Genomic DNA, 19,079 nt, shown 5'->3' with positions numbered 1-19,079 from the left:
AACCTACCATTGACAATGTACAGACCCAGGTTTCGACAGAGCTGTAGTAGCTGTTTTCCGTTGGTATTTGACTGCTTGTCGCAGTTATGCCTGTATGGAAGGGAAGGGATGTCAAAGTGGTTATTCCCGAAAACGTAATTGTTTCCCTGATTATTGGTGAAGTCTGGTTCTTCGCCCGTTCTTGAATTGAGGTCCCCACAGATCAACACGTTCCCCTGGGCCTGGTATTGGATAATTTCCCCCTCCATGTTGGAGAAGGTGTCCTCTTTAAAGTACGGGGAATCGATTGGAGGGATATAAAGTGCGCAAATGTAAACATCTTGGGTGTTTGAGATAATCTCCCTCTCAAGTTTGAGCCACATATGGTTTTCGCCCTTTTTTATAAATTTGATGTAATTCTTAAGTTCTGTTTTAAACCAGATCAGTATCCTCCCCTCACCCCAGTCCCCCCTCCTCCTCCCCTCACCCCAGTCCCCCCTCCTCCTCCCCTCACCCCAGTGCCCCCTCACCCCAGTCTCCCCCTCATCCCAGTCCCCCCCTCATCCCAGTCCTCCTCCTCCTCACCCCAGTCCCCCAGTCCTCCTCCTCCTCACCCCAGTCCCCCCCTCCTCCTCCTCACCCCAGTCCCCCCTCCTCCTCCACCTCCTCACCCCAGACCCCCCTCCTCCTCCTCCTCACCCAGTCCCCCCTCCTCCTCCTCCTCACCCCAGTCCCCCCTCCTCCTCCTCCTCACCCCAGTCCCCCCCTCCTCCTCCTCCTCACCCCAGTCTCCCCCTCCTCCTTCTCACCCCAGTCCCACCCCTCCTCCCACCCAGTCCCCCCTCCTCCTCACCCCAGTACCCCCCTCCTCACCCCAGTCCCCCCTCCTCCTCCCAGTCCCCCCTCCTCCTCCTCCTCACCCGAGTCCCCCCCTCCTCCTCCTCCTCTTCCTCACCCCAGTCCCCCCCTCCTCCTCCTCCTCACCCCAGTCCTCCCCTCCTCCTCCTCACCCCAGTCCCCCTCTCCTCCTCCTCCTCCCCCTCCTCCCCCCCTCCTCCTCCTGACCCCAGTCCCCCCCTCCTCCTCCTCCACCCCAGTCCCCCCCTCCTCCTCCTCCTCATCCCAGTCCCCCACTCCTCCTCCTCCTCACCCGTCCCCCCTCGTCCTCCTCCTCACCCGTCCCCCCCTCCTCCTCCTCCTCACCCGTCCCCCCCTCCTCCTCCTCACCCCAGTCCCCCCACCTCCTCCTCACCCCAGTCCCCCCTCCTCCTCCTCCTCACCCCAGTCCCCCCAACTCCTCCCCTCACCCCAGTCCCCCCCTCCTCCTCCCCTCACCCCAGTCCCCCCTCCTCCTCCCCTCACCCCAGTCCCCCCTCCTCCTCCCCTCACCCCAGTGCCCCCTCACCCCAGTCTCCCCCTCATCCCAGTCCCCCCCCTCATCCCAGTCCTCCTCCTCCTCACCCCAGTCCCCCAGTCCTCCTCCTCCTCACCCCAGTCCCCCCTCCTCCTCCCCTCACCCCAGTCCCCCCTCCTCCTCCCCTCACCTCAGTCCCCCCCTCCTCCTCCCCTCAACCCGTCCCCCCTCCTCCTCCTCCTCACCCCAGCCCCCCTCCTCCTCCTCACACCAGTCCCCCCTCATCCCAGTCCCCCCTTCCCCTCACCCCAGTACCCCCCTGCTCCTCCCTCACCCCAGTACCCCCCTCCTCCGCCCCTCACCCCAGTCCCCCCCTCCTCCTCCCCTCACCCCAGTCCCCCCCTCCTCCTCCCCTCACCCCAGTCCCCCCCTCCTGCTCCCCTCACCCCAGTCCCCCCTCCTCCTCCCCTCACCCCAGTCACCCCTCCTCCTCCCCTCACCCCAGTCCCCCCCTCCTCCTCTCACCCCAGTCCCCCCAACTCCTCCCCTCACCCCAGTCCCCCCCTCCTCCTCCCCTCACCCCAGTCCCCCCTCCTCCTCCCCTCACCCCAGTCCCCCCTCCTCCTCCCCTCACCCCAGTGCCCCCTCACCCCAGTCTCCCCCTCATCCCAGTCCCCCCCTCATCCCAGTCCTCCTCCTCCTCACCCCAGTCCCCCAGTCCTCCTCCTCCTCACCCCAGTCCCCCCTCCTCCTCCTCACCCCAGTCCCCCCCTCCTCCTCCACCTCCTCACCCCAGACCCCCCTCCTCCTCCTCCTCACCCCAGTCCCCCCTCCTCCTCCTCCTCACCCCAGTCCCTCCTCCTCCTCCTCCTCACCCCAGTCCCCCCCTCCTCCTCCTCCTCACCCCAGTCTCCCCCTCCTCCTTCTCACCCCAGTCCCACCCCTCCTCCTCACCCCAGTCCCCCCTCCTCCTCACCCCAGTACCCCCTCTCACCCCAGTCCCCCCTCCTCCTCCCAGTCCCCCCTCCTCCTCCTCCTCACCCGAGTCCCCCCCTCCTCCTCCTCCTCTTCCTCACCCCAGTCCCCCCCTCCTCCTCCTCCTCACCCCAGTCCTCCCCTCCTCCTCCTCACCCCAGTCCCCCCCTCCTCCTCCTCCTCACCCTCCTCCCCCCCTCCTCCTCCTGACCCCAGTCCCCCCCCTCCTCCTCCTCCTCACCCCAGTCCCCCCCTCCTCCTCCTCCTCATCCCAGTCCCCCCACTCCTCCTCCTCCTCACCCGTCCCCCCTCGTCCTCCTCCTCACCCGTCCCCCCCCTCCTCCTCCTCCTCACCCGTCCCCCCCTTCTCCTCCTCACCCCAGTCCCCCCTCCTCCTCCTCACCCCAGTCCCCCCTCCCTCCTCCTCCTCACCCCAGTCCCCCCTCCTCCTCCTCACCCCAGTCCCCCCTCCTCCTCGTCACCCCAGTCCCCCCTCCTCCTCCTCCTCACCCCAGTCCCCCTCCTCCTACTCACCCCAGTCCCCCCCTCCTCCTCCTCACCCAGTCCCCCCCTCCCCACCCCAGTCCCCCCCTCCCCTCACCCCAGTCCCTCCTCCTCCTCCCCTCACCCCAGTCCCCCCCTCCTCCTCCCCTCACCCCAGTCCCCCCCTCCTCCTCCCCTCACCCCAGTCCCCCCTCCCCTCACCCCAGTCCCCCCTCCTCCTCCCCTCAACCCAGTCCCCCCTCCTCCTCCCCTCACCCCAGTCCCCCCCTTCTCCTCCCCTCACCCCAGTCCCCACTCCCCTCACCCCAGTCCCCCCTCTTCCTCCCCTCACCCCAGTCCCCCCCTCCTCCTCCCCTCACCCCAGTCCCCCCTCCTCCTCCCCTCACCCCAGTCCCCCCCCTCCTCCTCCCCTCACTCCAGTCCCCCCTCCTCCTCCCCTCACCCCAGTCCCCCCTCCTCCTCCCCTCACCCCAGTCCGCCCTTCCTCCTCCCCTCACCCCAGTCCCCCCTCCTCCTCCCCTCACCCCAGTCCACCCCTCCTCCTCCCCGCACCCCAGTCCCCCCTCTGCTCCTCCCCTCACACCAGTCCCCCCTCCTCCTCCTCCTCCTCACCCCAGTCCCCCCTCCTCCTCCTCCTCCTCACCCAGTCCCCCCTCCTCCTCCTCACCCCAGTCCCCTCCTCCTCCTCCTCCTCACCCCAGTCGCCCCCTCCTCCTCCTCCTCCTCCTCCTCCTCACCCCAGTCCCCCCCTACTCCTCCTCCTCCTCCTCCTCCTCACCCCAGTCCCCCCCTCCTCCTCCTCACCCCAGTCCCCTCCTCGTCCTCCTCACCCCAGTCCCTCCCCCTCCTCCTCCTCACCCCAGTCCCTCCTCCTCCTCCTCCTCACCCCAGTCCCCCCTCCTCCTCCTCACCCCAGGCCCCCCTCCTCCTCCTCACCCCAGTCCCCCCCTCCTCCTCCTCACCCCAGTACCCCCTCCTCCTCCTCACCCCAGCCCCCCCTCCTCCTCCTCACCCCAGTCCCCCCTCCTCCTCCTCACCCCAGTCCCCCCCTCCTCCTCCTCCTCACCCCAGTACCCCCCTCCTCCTCCTCCTCACCCCAGTCCCCCCCACCTCCTCCTCCTCACCCCAGTCCCCCCTCCTCCTCACCCCAGTTCCCCCTCCTCCTCCTCACCCCAGTCCCCCCTCCTCCTCCTCACCCCAGTCCCCCCTCCTCCTCCTCCTCCTGCTCACCCCAGTCCCCCCCTCCTCCTCACCCCAGTCCCCCCTCCTCCTCCTCACCCCTGTCCCCCCCTCCTCCTCCTCACCCCAGTCCCCCCGCTCCTCCTCCTCACCCCAGTCCCCCCCTCCTCCTCCTCACCCCAGTCCCCCTCCTCCTCCTCCTCACCCCAGTCCCCCCTCCTCCTCCTCCTCCTCCTCCTCCTCACCCCAGTCCCCCCTCCTCCTCCTCACCCCAGTCCACTCCTCCTCCTCCTCACCCCAGTCCCCTCCTCGTCCTCACCCCAGTCCCTCCCCCTCCTCCTCCTCACCCCAGTCCCTCCTCCTCCTCCTCCTCACCCCAGTCCCCCCTCCTCCTCCTCACCCCAGTTCCCCCTCCTCCTCCTCACCTCAGTCCCCCCTCCTCCTCCTCACCCCAGTCCCCCCTCCTCCTCCTCACCCCAGTCCCTCCTCCTCCTCCTCACCCCAGTCCCCCCTCCTCCTCCTCACCCCAGTCCCCCCTTCCCTTCCTCCTCCTCACCCCAGTCCCCCCTCCTCCTCCTCCTCACCCCAGTCCCCTCCTCCTCCTCACCCCAGTCCCCTCCTCCTCCTCACCCCAGTCCCCCCTCCTCCTCCTCCTCACCCAGTCCCCCCTCCTCCTGCTCCTCCTCACCCCAGTCCCCCCCTCCTCCTGCTCCTCCTCCTCACCCCAGTCCCCCCTCCCCCTCCTCCTCACCCCAGTCCCCCCTCCTCCTCCTCCTCCTCCTCACCCCAGTCCCCCCTCCTCCTCCTCCTCACCCCAGTCCCCCCTCCTCCTCCTCACCCCAGTCCCCCCTCCTCCTCCTCCTCACCCAAGTCCCCTCCTCCTCCTTACCCCAGTCCCCCCTCCTCACCCCAGTCCCCCTCCTCCTCCTCACCCCAGCCCACCCTCCTCCTCCTCCTCACCCCAGTCCCCCCCTCCTCCTCCTCCTCACCCCAGTCCCCCCTCCTCCTCCTCCTCACCCCAGTCCCCCCTCCTCCTCCTTCTCCTCACCCCAGTCCCCCCTCCTCCTCCTCCTCACCCCAGTCCCCCCTCCTCCTCCTCCTCACCCCAGTCCCCCCTCCTCCTCCTCCTCCTCACCCCAGTCCCCCCTCCTCCTCCTCCTCCTCACCCCAGTCCCTCCTCCTCCTCACCCCAGTCCCCCCTCCTCCTCCTCCTCACCCCAGTCCCCCCTCCTCCTCCTCCTCACCCCAGTCCCCCCTCCTCCTCCTCCTCACCCCAGTCCCCCCTCCTCCTCCTCCTCACCCCAGTCCCCCCTCCTCCTCCTCCTCACCCCAGTCCCCCCTCCTCCTCCTCCTCACCCCAGTCCCCCCTCCTCCTCCCCCCAGTCCCCCCTTGATGCGCTATCAATTACTCATAAAAGACTGAGAGTTAGAAGAGTAACTAAAGGCTTTTATTAACAAAAGAATGGAGGTCTGCCTCGAGTGGTCGACCGGTCCAGGATACCAAGGGCTGGGGAGCAGTCACCTTTATACTAGGACCTGTGGGAGGAGTCAGCCGAGGCATGTCCAGGCATGTACACAGTGGAATACAAACAGGACAAACAGGAATACAAACAGTGGTTTACCACATTCACCCCTTGTTTAAAATTGAGTCCGGCGGGGTGAAGTGTATTAAAAGTTAGTGTATTGGAGTCCCTCCGGAGGTCTTGTCTGCTGCTGTGATCGGCGTGGCGACGGCAGGGGTAGTGAAGCTTCCGGCGTCGAGTCCAGCGTAGGCTGTGGCACAGGCGTGTCGTCCTCGTAGATGTCGAGCGGGTCGCGGGGCCCAGGCCTGCCGTCTGCTGGGGCTGGATATCGGATCGTGGGGGGGGGTGGTAGTGGGTAGTGGGTTACTGTGGTCCCCGAGGGTGCAAGGTCTCTTATGGAGACTGTGTCCTCCCGCCCGTCCGGGTATGCAATGTAAGCATACTGGGGGTTGGCGTGGAGGAGGTCGACCCTCTCGACCAGGGGGCCCCTTTTATGGGTCCTCACGTGTCTTCTCAGTAGGACCGGCCCTGGGGACGTCAGCCATGGCGGTAGCGATGTCCCTGATGTGGACTTCCTTGGGAAGACGAACATTTTCTCATGAGGGGTGGCGTTGGTGGCAGTGCAGAGCAGTGACCGAATAGAGTGGAGCGCATCGGGGAGCACATCCTGCCAGCGGGAGGTTGGAAGGCCCCTAGACTTTAAGGCTAGCAGGACGGCCTTCCAAACTGTCGCATTTTCTCTTTCCACCTGTCCGTTCCCCCGGGGGTTGTAACTGGTGGTCCTGCTTGTGGCAATACCCCTAGTTAGCAGGTACTGACGGAGTTCGTCGCTCATAAACGATGAGCCCCGGTCGCTATGGATATAGCTGGGGAAGCCGAACAGGGGGAAGAGGTTGTTCAGACATTTAATGACCGTGGCACTGGTCATGTCCGGGCAGGGGAAGGCGAACGGGAAACGGGAGTACTCATCAATAATATTGAGGAAGTACACATTGCAGTCGGAGGAGGGGAGAGGCCCTTTAAAATCAACGCTCAGGCGCTTGAAGGGGCGAGTGGCTTTTATCAGGTGGGCCCTGTCTGGTCTATAAAAGTGTGGTTTGCACTCAGCGCAGACTTGGCAGTTCCTGGTCATGGTCCTGACCTCCTCAATAGAGTAAGGCAGGTTGCGGGCCTTGATGAGGTGGAAGAACCTGGTGACCCCCGGGTGGCAGAGGTCATTGTGGAGGACCCGCAGTCTATCGAACTGCGCGCTGGCGCAGGTGCCACGCGATAGCGCATCCGGGGGTTCATTTAGCTTCCCGGGCCGGTACAAGATCTCGTAGTTGTAGGTGGAAAGTTCGATTCTCCACCTCAAGATCTTGTCATTTTTGATTTTGCCCCTCTGCTTGTTGTTAAACATAAAAGCAACTGAACGCTGGTCAGTGAGCAGGGTAAATCGTTTTCCGGCCAGGTAGTGCCTCCAATGACGCATAGCCTCCACAATCGCCTGGGCCTCCTTCTCAACAGCGGAGTGTCTGGTCTCCGGGCCTTGGAGGGTTCGTGAAAAGAAGGCCACGGGTCTCCCCGCCTGATTGAGGGTAGCGGCCAGGGCAAAGTCGGACGCGTCGCTTTCCACCTGGAAGGGGATGGATTCGTCCACTGCGTGCATGGTGGCTTTGGCAATGTCCTCCTTGATACGGTGGAAGGCTAAGCGGGCCTCTGCCGTCAAGGGAAAAGAGGTGGACTTGATCAGCGGACGGGCCTTGTCCGCATAGTAGGGGACCCACTGGGCGTAATAGGAGAAAAACCCTAGGCACCTCTTCAGGGCCTTGAGGCAGTGGGGCAGTGGAAGTTCCATAAGGGGACGCATCCGGTCGGGGTCGGGGCCGATGACTCCGTGTTCCACAACACAGCCAAGGATGGCGAGGCGGTTTGTGCGGAATATGCACTTCTCCTTGTTATATGTCAGGTTTAGGAGTTGGGCGGTGCGGAGGAATTTTTCGAGGTTTGCGTCATGGTCCTGCAAGTCACGGCCGCAGATGGTCACGTTGTCCAGATATGGGAAAGTGGCCTGCAATGCATTTTGATCTACCATCCGGTCCATCTCCCTTTGGAAGATGGAGACCCCGTTGGTGACGCCAAAGGGAACCCTAAGGAAGTGATAGAGGCGGCCGTTTGCCTCAAAGGCAGTGTACTGGCGGTCCTCAGGGCGGATGGGGAGCTGGTGGTACGCTGATTTCAGGTCAATGGTCTAGAAGACGCGGTACTGCGCGATCTGGTTGACCATATCAGCTATACGGGGGAGTGGGTAGGCGTCCAGCAGGGTGTAGCGATTTATTGTCTGGCTGTAGTCGATGACCAGGCGCTGCTTCTCGCTGGTCTTAACGACCACAACCTGGGCTCGCCAGGGGCTGGTGCTGCCCTCAATAATCCCTTCTTTCAGGAGCCGCTCCACTTCGGTTTTAATGAAAACCCTGTCCCCGGCACTGTATCGCCTGCTCTTTGTGGCGATGGGCTTACAGTCGGGGGTGAGGTTAGCAAACAGTGGTGGGGGGGTGACTCTGAGTGTGGAGAGGTTGCACCTGGTGCGCGGCGGGCAATTTGGAAGCTGCTGGCTGCGGACTGTGAGTGGGGGTAGGGGTCCACCGTACGCCATCGTAACACTTTTAAGGTGGCACTGAAAATCTAACCCCAGCAGGACGGCAGCGCAGAGTTCAGGCAGGACCAGAAGTTTAAAATGATCGTACACGGTCCTGTCTACTACGAGTGTCACCACGCAGTAGCCGCCGATGTCCGCCGACTGGGACTCGGAGGCCATAGAAATCCGCTGTTGCGCAGGCAGGACTGGGAGAGAGCAATGCCGCACTGTGTCGGGGTGGATGAAGCTCTCCGTGCTCCCAGAGTCAAAAAGGCAGATTGTATCGTGACCATTTACCTTAATGTCCATTGTGGAACTGGCCAGTTGGTGCGGTCTCGCTTGGTCCAGTGTAACGGATGCCAGCGTAGGGGTCGGTGTGTCGCTGCGGGTATCAGATGAGGCGGTGTCGGGGGCCTGCTGCGTCCCGGCTGTCGTCCAAGATGGCGGCGTCCATGATCCCCATGTGGCTGGAGGCGTCCAAAATGGCTGCTGTACCGGTGATTCGCACACGGCCGGGGAGGTCCAAAATGGCGGCCCGCATGGCCCACACGCGGCGCTGCTGGGGTTCGGGTGGCTTTGGCCCTGCAGACGCTAGCGTAGTGTCCCTTCTTCCCGCAGCCCGAGCAGATCGCGTTTTTCGCCGGGCAGCGCGCTCTGGGGTGTTTTGCCTGGCCACAGAAGTAGCATTTCTGGCCTTGGGGCACTGCTGTCTGGCCTTGGGACACTGCTGCGGTAGTTGGGCCGTTGTTGGGGTGTGGCTGGGGTGGCACGGCGCTATGAGGCGGTCCTACCGTGTCCCAGGCTGTCATTCCCCGCGGCGTCCACGGTGCAGAGGAGTAGGCATCCATGCCCTGGTAGGCTGCATCCAACGATAGTGCGAGTTCAGAGGCCTTGTTGAGGTCGAGGTTACTCTGCTCCAACAGTCGCTGTCGTTTGTAATTGGATCTGTGGCCCGCTACAAAAGCGTCCCGGATAAGTTCCTCTGTGTACACGGCGGCCTTTACATCCTTACAACCACAGGCCCGGCCAAGCACAGACAGTGCCTGAAGGTATTCCACGGTCGATTCCCCAGGTTGTTGTTTACGACTCCCCAGGAGGTGCCTGGCGTACACTTCGTTCACTGGGCGCGTGTACTGGTCCTTGAGGAGCTTGATAGCATCCGTGTACGAGGTCGCGTCTTGGATGACCGAGTACACTCGGTGGTTCACTTTGGAGGTCAGGACATCCAGTTTGTCCTCGTCCGATTTGATTGCTCCGGAGGCGGTCAGGAATTTTTCGAAACACTTAAGCCATTGAGTAAACTTGGTGGATGAGTCCGCCTCCCGATGATCTAAGTCCAGGCATGCTGGTGTGAGGATCTTCTCCATTATAAAAATGTTGTTAATAAAATTGATGCGCTATCAATTACTCATAAAAGACTGAGAGTTAGAAGAGTAACTAAAGGCTTTTATTAACAACAGAATGGAGGTCTGCCTCGAGTGGTCGACCGGTCCAGGATACCAAGGGCTGGGGAGCAGTCACCTTTATACTAGGACCTGTGGGAGGAGTCAGCCGAGGCATGTCCAGGCATGTACACAGTGGAATACAAACAGGACAAACAGGAATACAAACAGTGGTTTACCACACCCCTCCTCCTCCTCCTCACCCCAGTCCCCCCTCCTCCTCCTCCTCACCCCAGTCCCCCCTCCTCCTCCTCCTCACCCCAGTCCCCCTCTCCTCCTCCTCACCCCAGTCCCCCCTCCTCCTCACCCCAGTCCCCCCCTCCACCTCCTCCTCACCCCAGTCCCCTCCTCCTCCTCCTCACCCCAGTCAAATTCAAATTCAAATCGCTTTATTGGCATGATAAGGTACATCTTATGTTGCCAAAGCATCAAAATACATTTATGGTTGAACACATAAACGCAGTTCTATTCATACAGTGTATAAACAGGTATATCCCTGAGTGTATAAATATACATTCGCCTTGTTTATATATACTCTTTTCTTAGTTTACTGGTTGTCCCTCTGTTCATGGCAAGCTGTAACATAGTGTGCCGCCAGTGTTACACAGCTTCTCTCCTCCCCCAGTAGGAATGGGAGTTTTTGGTTGTCATTCAGATTTCTGAATTCAGGGCATATTTGTGAGAATTTTTGGTAGAAATTCTCCCTGATGCCCTGATATTTTCCACAGGCTGTGAGGAAGTGCATCTCTGTCTCTACTACTCCCTGACTGCAGTGAGCGCATATCCTGTCTTCTCTTGGCAGCCTGGTCTGCCTGTGTCTGCCTTTTTCGATCACTAGGCTATGTTCGCTAAGTCTGTACCTTGTCAAGGTTCTTCTCAGTTTGTTATCCTTTACCATGGTCAGGTAATCAGCTATGTTGTATTGTCTGTTTAGGGCCAAGTAGCAATTGAGTTTGCTTTGGGTTTTTGTTGTTTCTGCCCAATATGTCAGATATTTTTCCTTTTGCTTAGCGACGATTCTGTTGGGTCGAATTCTTTGTGTTACCCTGTCACTGTCCTGGGGCTGGTTATTGTTAATATTGTTAGTAGTTACTTCAGAGTCCCAGGACTAGTTGACTGAGGGTATTCTTCTTTATGGTCATCTCTTGGCATTTCAGGGCGTCATAGTGATAGCATTGGGGGTTGCTCATTTGTAGGTGATTCCAAAATTTGGTGGCTCTTTTTTGGATAGTGATTATTAATGGATATTGGCCTAGTTCCGCCCTGCATGCATTGTTTACTGTTTTCCTTTGAGTCCGGAGGATACTTTTACAGAATTCTGCATGTAGGATCTCAATTGGGTGTTTGTCCCATTTTGCAAATTCTTGTTGTGTTAGCGGTCCCCATACCTCACTGCCATAGAGTGCAATTGGTTCAATTACTGATTTGAAAATTTTGAGCCAAATGCTAATTGGGATTTCTATTTGGATTGATTTTTTGATGGCATAGAAAGCCCTTCTTGCTTTCTCTTTCAGTTCATTCACAGCCAGTTTGAAGTTTCCCGTAGAACTGATTTTTAAGCCCAAGTATGTGTAGTTAGTGGTTTGTTCAATTTTGGTTGTTCCTACTGTGAAATTTATTTTGGGTCCCTGATGTTTGGATCTTTGCTGGAACACAAGGACTTTGGTTTTTTGGGGATTTATTGTCAGGGCCCAAGTCTGGCAGTACGACTCCAGCAGGTCCAGGTTCTGCTGTAGACCCTCCTTAGTTGGTGACAGCAGAACCAGGTCGTCTGCATAGAGGAGGAATTTAACCTTGGATTCATATAGGGTGAGGCCGGGTGCTGTAGATTGTTCAAGTAGTTTTGCCAATCCATTTATGTAAATATTAAAGAGTGTCGGTGAGATTGGCGAGCCCTGCGTCACCCCCCGCCCCTGTGGGAAGTATTTTGTTTGTTTGTCTCCAATTTTAACTGCACATTTGTTGTTTGTATACATTGATTTAATTACATCATATGTTTTCCCTCCTACCCCGCTTTCGATAAGTTTCAGGAATAAACCATCATGCCAGATGGAGTCGAAAGCCTTCTGGAAATCTACAAAGCATGCGTAGATTTTGCTTTTGTTATGGTGAACGTGTTTGTCAATTAGGGTCTGTAGGGTGAAGATATGATCGGATGTTCTATAGTTTGGCAGGAATCCAATTTGGCTTTTACTCAAGACATTGTGCTCCTCAAGGAAGTTTATAAGTCTTTTGTTTATGATGCTACAGAATACCTTCCCCAGGTTACTGTTTACACAGATGCCTCGATAGTTGTTTGGGTCGATTTTGTCCCCACTTTTGTATATGGGCGTTATGAGTCCTTTGTTCCAGATATCAGGGAAATAACCGACACTCAGAACCAAGTTGAAGAGTTTTAGGATAGCCCGTTTCATTTTGTCGTCTGTGTGTTTAATCATCTCGTTTAGTATGCCGTCTGTCCCGCAAGCTTTTCCTGGTCGCAGGTCCTTGAGTTTTTCAAGAAGTTCTTTTTCTGTTATTATGGCGTCTAGCGGGTTTTGGTTATCTTTTATGGCCATTTCTAGCTTTTCCAGTTTTTTGCATATTTGGTGTTGCTCTGGTCTTAGTGTGTTTTTCTGGTATAATTTTTCAAAGTGGTTTACCCATGTGTCCCCATTTTGAATGGCCAAATCGTCGTGTTGTTTTTTGTGTAGTGTATTCAAGTTGTCCCAGAAACAATTGGAATCAATGGATTCCTCCATGGAGCTGAGTGTGTTCTTAATATATTGCTCTTTTTTGGTTCTGAGTGTGTTTCTGTATTGTGTTAGTGTCTGACAATAAGTAAGGCGTAATTCCTCGTTTTCTGGATGTCTGTGTTTTTGGTTTGATATTTTTCTAAGTTTTTTCCTCATGTTATGGCAATCTGGTTCAAACCATTTTTCGGTTTTTTGTTTTGGGTTTGTTCTTGCGAGCTTTCAAGTTTGCACTTGTTGCCAAATTATCAAAAATATTGTTTAGATTAATAACTGCCCGGTTTACGCCTTCTTTATTGTGAGTGTATATGTTATCCAGAAAGGTGTCTAAGAGAGCTTGAGTTGATGCATTGCTAATTGTTTTCTGGTATTTTTCCGTGTCGTTTTTGGCCCATCTGTACGATTTTTTGGTGTTGTACAGTTTACTGGGTTGTGTTTCTATGTTGTTTGTTTCTGTCTTTTTGAGATACATAGTAATTTGACTGTGATCTGACAGTGTTGTTTGTGGTTTGACTGTGAATGCTCTGAAAGAGGATGGGTCTAAATCTGTAATCATATAGTCTACTGTGCTGCAGCCAAGAGGTGAGCAATAGGTCGATCTTCCTAGGAGGTCTCCTATGAACCTACCATTGACAATGTACAGACCCAGGTTTCGACAGAGCTGTAGTAGCTGTTTTCCGTTGGTATTTGACTGCTTGTCGCAGTTATGCCTGTATGGAAGGGAAGGGATGTCAAAGTGGTTATTCCCGAATACGTAATTGTTTCCCTGATTATTGGTGAAGTCTGGTTCCTCGCCCGTTCTTGAGTTGAGGTCCCCACAGATCAACACGTTCCCCTGGGCCTGGTATTGGATAATTTCCCCCTCCATGTTGGAGAAGGTGTCCTCTTTAAAGTACGGGGAATCAATTGGAGGGATATAAAGTGCGCAAATGTAAACATCTTGGGTGTTTGAGGTAATCTCCCTCTCAAGTTTGAGCCACATGTGGTTTTCGCCCTTTTTTATAAATTTGATGTAATTCTTAAGTTCTGTTTTAAACCAGATCAGTATGCCTCCGGAGCCTCTGCCTTGGGTTACACTTGGTAATTTATTGGAGGGGACCACCAGCTCAGTGTACCCTTGGGGACAGCCAGTGTGTCCTTTTCTTTTATACCAAGTTTCCTGTAAAATGATAATATCTAGATCTTTAGTTTCATCTATGAACTCTGGGGTCCTACTCTTCACGTCTAGCGTCGAAGAGCGTAGACCTTGGATATTCCAGGTCGAAATATATAAGGATTGCATGTTAAGTTTGATCTTTTACTATGATAGGTTAAAGAGTGGTACGTGTTTGTCGTGTCTAAGTGTGGGAAAAAAAGATCACGTCAGTTGTCTATAAAGGTTAATACTATTTGGTTACAGTTCTTTCTATTAATTAGTCCTTGATCCATAAGGCGGAAGTAGATGCTGCTGCACATCTGCTTATTGTCTCTTAATGGATTGTTTCTGTCTGAGGTATTGCGTACGTCCTGTGCATCTCTCCCTGTCTGGCTGGGAGCGGTCCTGTTCCCCTGTGGGACAGGAGTGGTGCAGGTCTGATATTGATGTTTTGCATGGGCATCCTCTCTGGTCTCGGTTGGTGTGGTGGTGGTCTTTGTAGTGGTCCTGATATGTACCCCGCTGATCTCTGGTGGTCGGGGGGGGGGGGTTCCTCTTGGAGTCTGGGTATGGACCCGGTTAAAAGCGACATCCTTCAGGGCTTTCGCAAAGATCGATATTCTTTTCCTTTGGATGTGGACGTGGTCGTAAAGACATTCCTCATCGAGGGTGGGGTGTTGGGCCAGGTGCACGTTGTGTTTTGATTCGCAGTCTCTTGCTATGCTGGCGTTTATCTCATGAATTGTGTTGTTGTTGAAGTCTGTTCTCGGCAATATTGTGGAAACAGTGATTCTAGTGTTTGGAAATGTATTGCTTGCCTTCCTAATCATTGCTCTGAGCGATGTTGCTACCTCTTTCCGTTGGGCCTTTAGGCCATTTGTGCCCGTGTGTATTATTATGTGTTGGGGGGAGCCTAATCTGGCTTTGGTCAGCCATCCCATGGCTCTGTCTGTTGTTGGGCACCAGATCTTTTCTACTTTACTTCTAGGGAAGAGCTTTTTCTCCCATAGAAATTTCCCATTTGAGTCTATGAGTATTACGATGTCAGCCTTGTTTGTGTTTACTGTCTGGTGGCTTTCGTCTGGACTCAGTGTGTGTGCTGGGCTGGGGTGTCTGGTGTGTGCGTACCTCTTGTGAGCGGCTCGTTTGTGGTTCCACGGTGGTGGGGGAAGATTGAGAATCAGTATGCTGGTCGGTCTGTGTGGCACCCCTTGTATTGTGTGTCTGTTGCTTTTGTTCCATGTGGGTGTGCAGCCGTTCCATCCGGCTCTGTCTTGTCTTATCTCTAGCCTCTGGTTGCTGGTCTAATGGTGTTATCTCTCCTCTATGGCTCTCTTCTTTTTCCTGCAGCTCTTTCACCTGATTCTTAAGTAGATTCACCTGGTTCTCAAGTAGATTCAGCTCTCTCGTGTCTCTCCCTCTCCTGCTTTTGTTCGTGATTCATTTTGAGGAACTCCTCTCTAAGTTTAACCATCTCTATCTCTAATTGATTAAATTTATCTTTTAGTTGTATCTGGCTGTGTGATCCCGGGGTATGTGTCTGGTCGGCCCTGGAAGGCTCACTCACTTCCTGGCTATGCTGCTCTTCTCGGTGAGCTGGGATTGGTAGGGGGACTATGTGTGGCTTCCTCCTCCCTGGTAGTTATGCTGGGGTTTGTCAGTTGTATCGTGTGGCTGTGGGTCCCCGGGGTTAGTGTCTGGTTTGAACTGTGTGGCTCGTTCACCTCCTGACCAGGCAGATTTACTCCTGATAAGTTGCCAATGTTGGGGGGAGTGCGGGCCACTCTGGGGCTGTTCCTTCCCCTCTTAGTTAATCCTTTCAGTGTCCTGAAGGCCGTTGCAAATTTGTCGAGGTTGCCTTGCACTAATATTGTTCCGGTATTGTACGCGTTGACAGTCGTGGTTGCCCTGTCTCCTGGTGTGTTAATTATCATTTTGGACCCATTTGCGGTATTTTCTAGCTTAACACTGGTATAGTGTGATTTTATTGCTGTGATCCAAGCTGCTGGCTGATCTGAGTTGAAAATGAGGTTACTTTTTGTCCCATTGTTGTACCAACCTCTCGGGTGCTGGACTGCGGTCGCCGCTCGGGCTGAATCCCAGCCGCCTCTCTGGCCCTGGACTGTGGTCGCCGCTCTGGCTGAATCCCAGCCGCCTCTCTGGACTGTGGTCGCCGCTCGGTGTCTCGTTCTCCCGGCTTTTCCCCGAGTTTATTACTTTCCTTATTCTGTCCCTTTGCTTTATTTCTTTCTGCTGTTTTTCACTGATTTTTTTTTTCAGTCGGCTTTTCCTTCCTTCCTTACTCTAGACTAGTCTAAACTTAAACTTAACTAAACTATCTTAACTAAAAGTAAATTTAACTTTAAAACCTTTTAGAACTTGAAATGAAACTTTTTTCCCCATTTTAGATCCTCCTCCTCCTCCTCTTCCTCTTCCTCCTCCTCCTCCTCCTCTTCCTCCTGCTCCTCCTCCTCACCCCAGTCCTCTCTGGTCAGCAGGTTATCGGTGAAGAAGCGACTGTCCAGCTCGCTCACCAAACAACAAGTATCCAAAGTTTGAAATAAACCAGGCGGCGGCCGCCGTGAGCCGCTCCAACTGGCCGAGACCAGAGCCCAGCGCGGCGTCAGTGCCGCTCGGCCCCAACTCACTGCCCGAGCTCCGAGTCCGACTCCCACTGAGGCCCCGCCCGGGCACCCGCCCCTCTCTGAGTGACAGGCGCTGCGGCCAATCCGCTTCCCCCAGGATCACCTCACCGGGCCGCCACTAGCCAATCAGCACCGCCGGGAGGCGGGGTTTTCGGCGATGATTTCTGTTGACAGAGGCTCGCGCTCGGAACTGGCCGGTTGGGTTTAAATATTTATTTTTTAAGGGGCGTCAATCTTTGTCGCTGTGAGCGGGCGAGGTGTCTCCTGCTGTGATGTGCGTGTGTACAATAGGTCAGTGTGGGGGCAATATTTGCTCACGTTGGCCTGTTTTCTCCCGAAGCCCAGGAGCTGGAAAGTGGGATTAGGCGGGATGGATCTTTCCGGGCGGCACAGACACGATGTTTCGAAAGGCCTCCTTCTGGGCCATAAATTTTACTGATTCTATTCTCTGATGTGGGATACAGGGCATTCTTCATCTCCCGTATGGTCATAGCAAATCAAATCAAATGTCAATATCTCAGGCAGATATCCAGGGCAAAGCTTGCGGTGTAACAGCGGATATCTTGTAGGCTGCCTGTGAATTTCCTCTGCGGGCAGCGCTCCATGATGGGCTCCAGGGTCTGATTAGGAGCTCCACAGTCACAGGATGGAGATGCTTTAATCTTCCATCTATGGAGAAGGTGGCAGCATTGACCATGAGCGGTTCTGGGGCGGTGGATGGTTGTCCACTGTTTGTGAGGAAGGTTTGATCTTTGGAGCTAAGGCGGGTAAATGAAGTTGAGGTGCAGATCAGCCCCGATCTCATTGAAAGGCGGAAAAACTCTCCAGGGGCTGAATGGCACACTCCTGTTCCCACAACTAGCTCAGTCTGCTAATGGGCAGAGGGGCTGCCCTTCAGGTGAGATGTTAATCCAAGGCCGCGTCTGCCTCAAGTGGGTGATTCAGATCCCGCGGCAAAGAGGAGCCGGGGAGTTCTCCCGGTGTCCGGGCCAACATTCCTCCCTCAACCAGCACCACCAAAGAGAGATTAACTGGTCATTCATCTCATTGGCTCTCTGTGGGATCTTGCTGTGTGTAAAATGGCTGCTGCATTTTCCTCGCTAACCACGGCTACTGCAGTTGGGAGTAACGCATTGCGGGTGCAGTGAGTTTCTGGGCTGGGTTGAGACGCTGTTTGATCACAAGTCTTTCATTGTTACAAAGTGCACCGCCAGCACCTGCAGGCAGGATATCAGTGCTGCAGGAAAGAATTCCCCATTAAAAACGGCCCAAGAAGCGGTGACTGTCTCTGAAGGTTCACAAGGACAGTGATGCCCCTGGAGGGGGAGGGGGAGGGGGGAAGGCCCCCATTGGCTCAGAGGATAAATGCCTCCAGGATTTAATGTCCTTCGGGTATATAACAGCCTTGGAGTTGATGGTGTTAGTGGAGGGTTTTGTATGGTTGATGTGCAAGTTGACTCTGTGCTTGTGGTTAATGGGGTAGAAATTGGACCTGGTTGTGCCGGTTTGTGGGGGTAAAATGGGCGCAGTGAGGGACAGATTTGGGGACCAATGTCTGGCGCCCAATTGGCTCGGGCCATTTTCAGGCGTCCTTGGAGTTCTCCCCAGTGTCCAGGTCAATATTTCACAGAATCACACAGCACAGGAGGAGGTCACTCGGCCCTTCGTGCCTGTGCCGGCTCTTTGAAAGAGCGAAACAATTAATCCCACTCCACTGCCCTTTCCCCACAGCCCTTCTCTAGTCTCTCCATGTAACTGAAGTCCCGCATCCCTGGTACCAGTCCAGTAAACTGTATTTCCCAGAATTGAACTCAATACTCCAGCTGGGACCGAACCAGTGATTTAGGAAGGTTCAGCATAACTTCCTTGCTATTGTAATCTATGACTCTGTTTATAAAGCTCAGGATACTGTCTATTATTTAGCAGCCATCTCACCTTGTCCTGCCACCTTCAAAGATTTCTGTACAAACACCCCCAGGTCTCTCTCTTCCTGCACCCCCTTTAAAATTGGACCATTTATGTTATATTGCCTCTCCCCATTCTTCCTACCGAAATGCATCATTTCACACTATGTTGAATTGCATCTGCCATGTGTCTGCCCATTTCACCAGTCTGTCTATATCCTCCTGAAATGTATTACTATCCTCCTCACTGTTTACTGCCTGTCCGAGTTTTGTGTCATCTGCAAACTTTGAAATGTTGTCTTTTATACCCAAGTGAAATGGAGTTAAGATGCAGACCAACCAATATCTTATAAATGGCGGAAGAGGCTCGAGGGGCTGAATGGCCTGCTCCTGTTCCTGGGTCAGCCTAGAAACTGAGTGTCAGCAAGTAATGAGCTCTGGAAAACAAGCCGGACCCATTCTCAACAAAGATCCGCCCAATGCCAAGTCAGCAGATAGCGGGAGAAACAGGCCCCCTGGCTGATCCCTCCCCACCCCGAGCCCTGGTATCCTGAGGCCCATCTCTGCACCTCCACTGTCACTCTGCTTCAGATAGTGTGTCTCACCAGCAATCCAGCCTGGACCCTCCCTGGTCTGTGTGTCTCAGTAAACACACCAAGCAGCGCTCGGCAATTCTGACACCACCTTCTGATTTAGACCCAGACTCTGCAGACAGATGAAGCAGGTACTTTTATTTCTGTGTGCAGGGTACAGGGAGACAGCACTTTACAATTTATCAAACACTTTCAATACTTGGTTACAATGATATACTTTGTTTCCTATTAAACTCTGCAGAATACAACATTTAAAGCCCGTTCATCAAACTCTGAAACACAGTTGCAATTTTAGAATATGAGGTTGATCTGGATATGAAAGACAGACAGACTTGCATTTATATAGCGCCTTTCACAGCCTCAGGCTGCCCAAAGTGCTTTACAGCCAATAAAGTATTTTTGAAGTGTACTCACTGTAGGAAAACGCGACAGACAATTTTTGCACATCAAGCTCCCACAAACAGCAATCTGATTTTGTTTTACTAATGCTGGTTGAG

The 19,079-nt window shown here is 55.1% G+C and overlaps 1 protein-coding gene across 1 annotated transcript in view; it reads right to left on the bottom strand.

The window, feature by feature from the left end:
- LOC147096368 (zinc-binding protein A33-like) overlaps positions 1 to 19,079 on the bottom strand; it is a 766,539-nt gene that overhangs the window by 586,738 nt on the left and 160,722 nt on the right. The gene's annotated exons all lie outside the window — the stretch shown is intronic.

The sequence above is a fragment of the Somniosus microcephalus genome, unplaced genomic scaffold, assembly GCF_052327205.1.
Source record: "Somniosus microcephalus isolate GS21.2 unplaced genomic scaffold, FLI_Smic_1.0 unresolved_chr1, whole genome shotgun sequence".
Taxonomy (NCBI): Eukaryota; Metazoa; Chordata; class Chondrichthyes; order Squaliformes; family Somniosidae; genus Somniosus; species Somniosus microcephalus.
The sequence above is the reverse complement of the archived record's forward strand: the minus strand, read 5'-3'. Positions and strand labels throughout refer to the sequence as shown.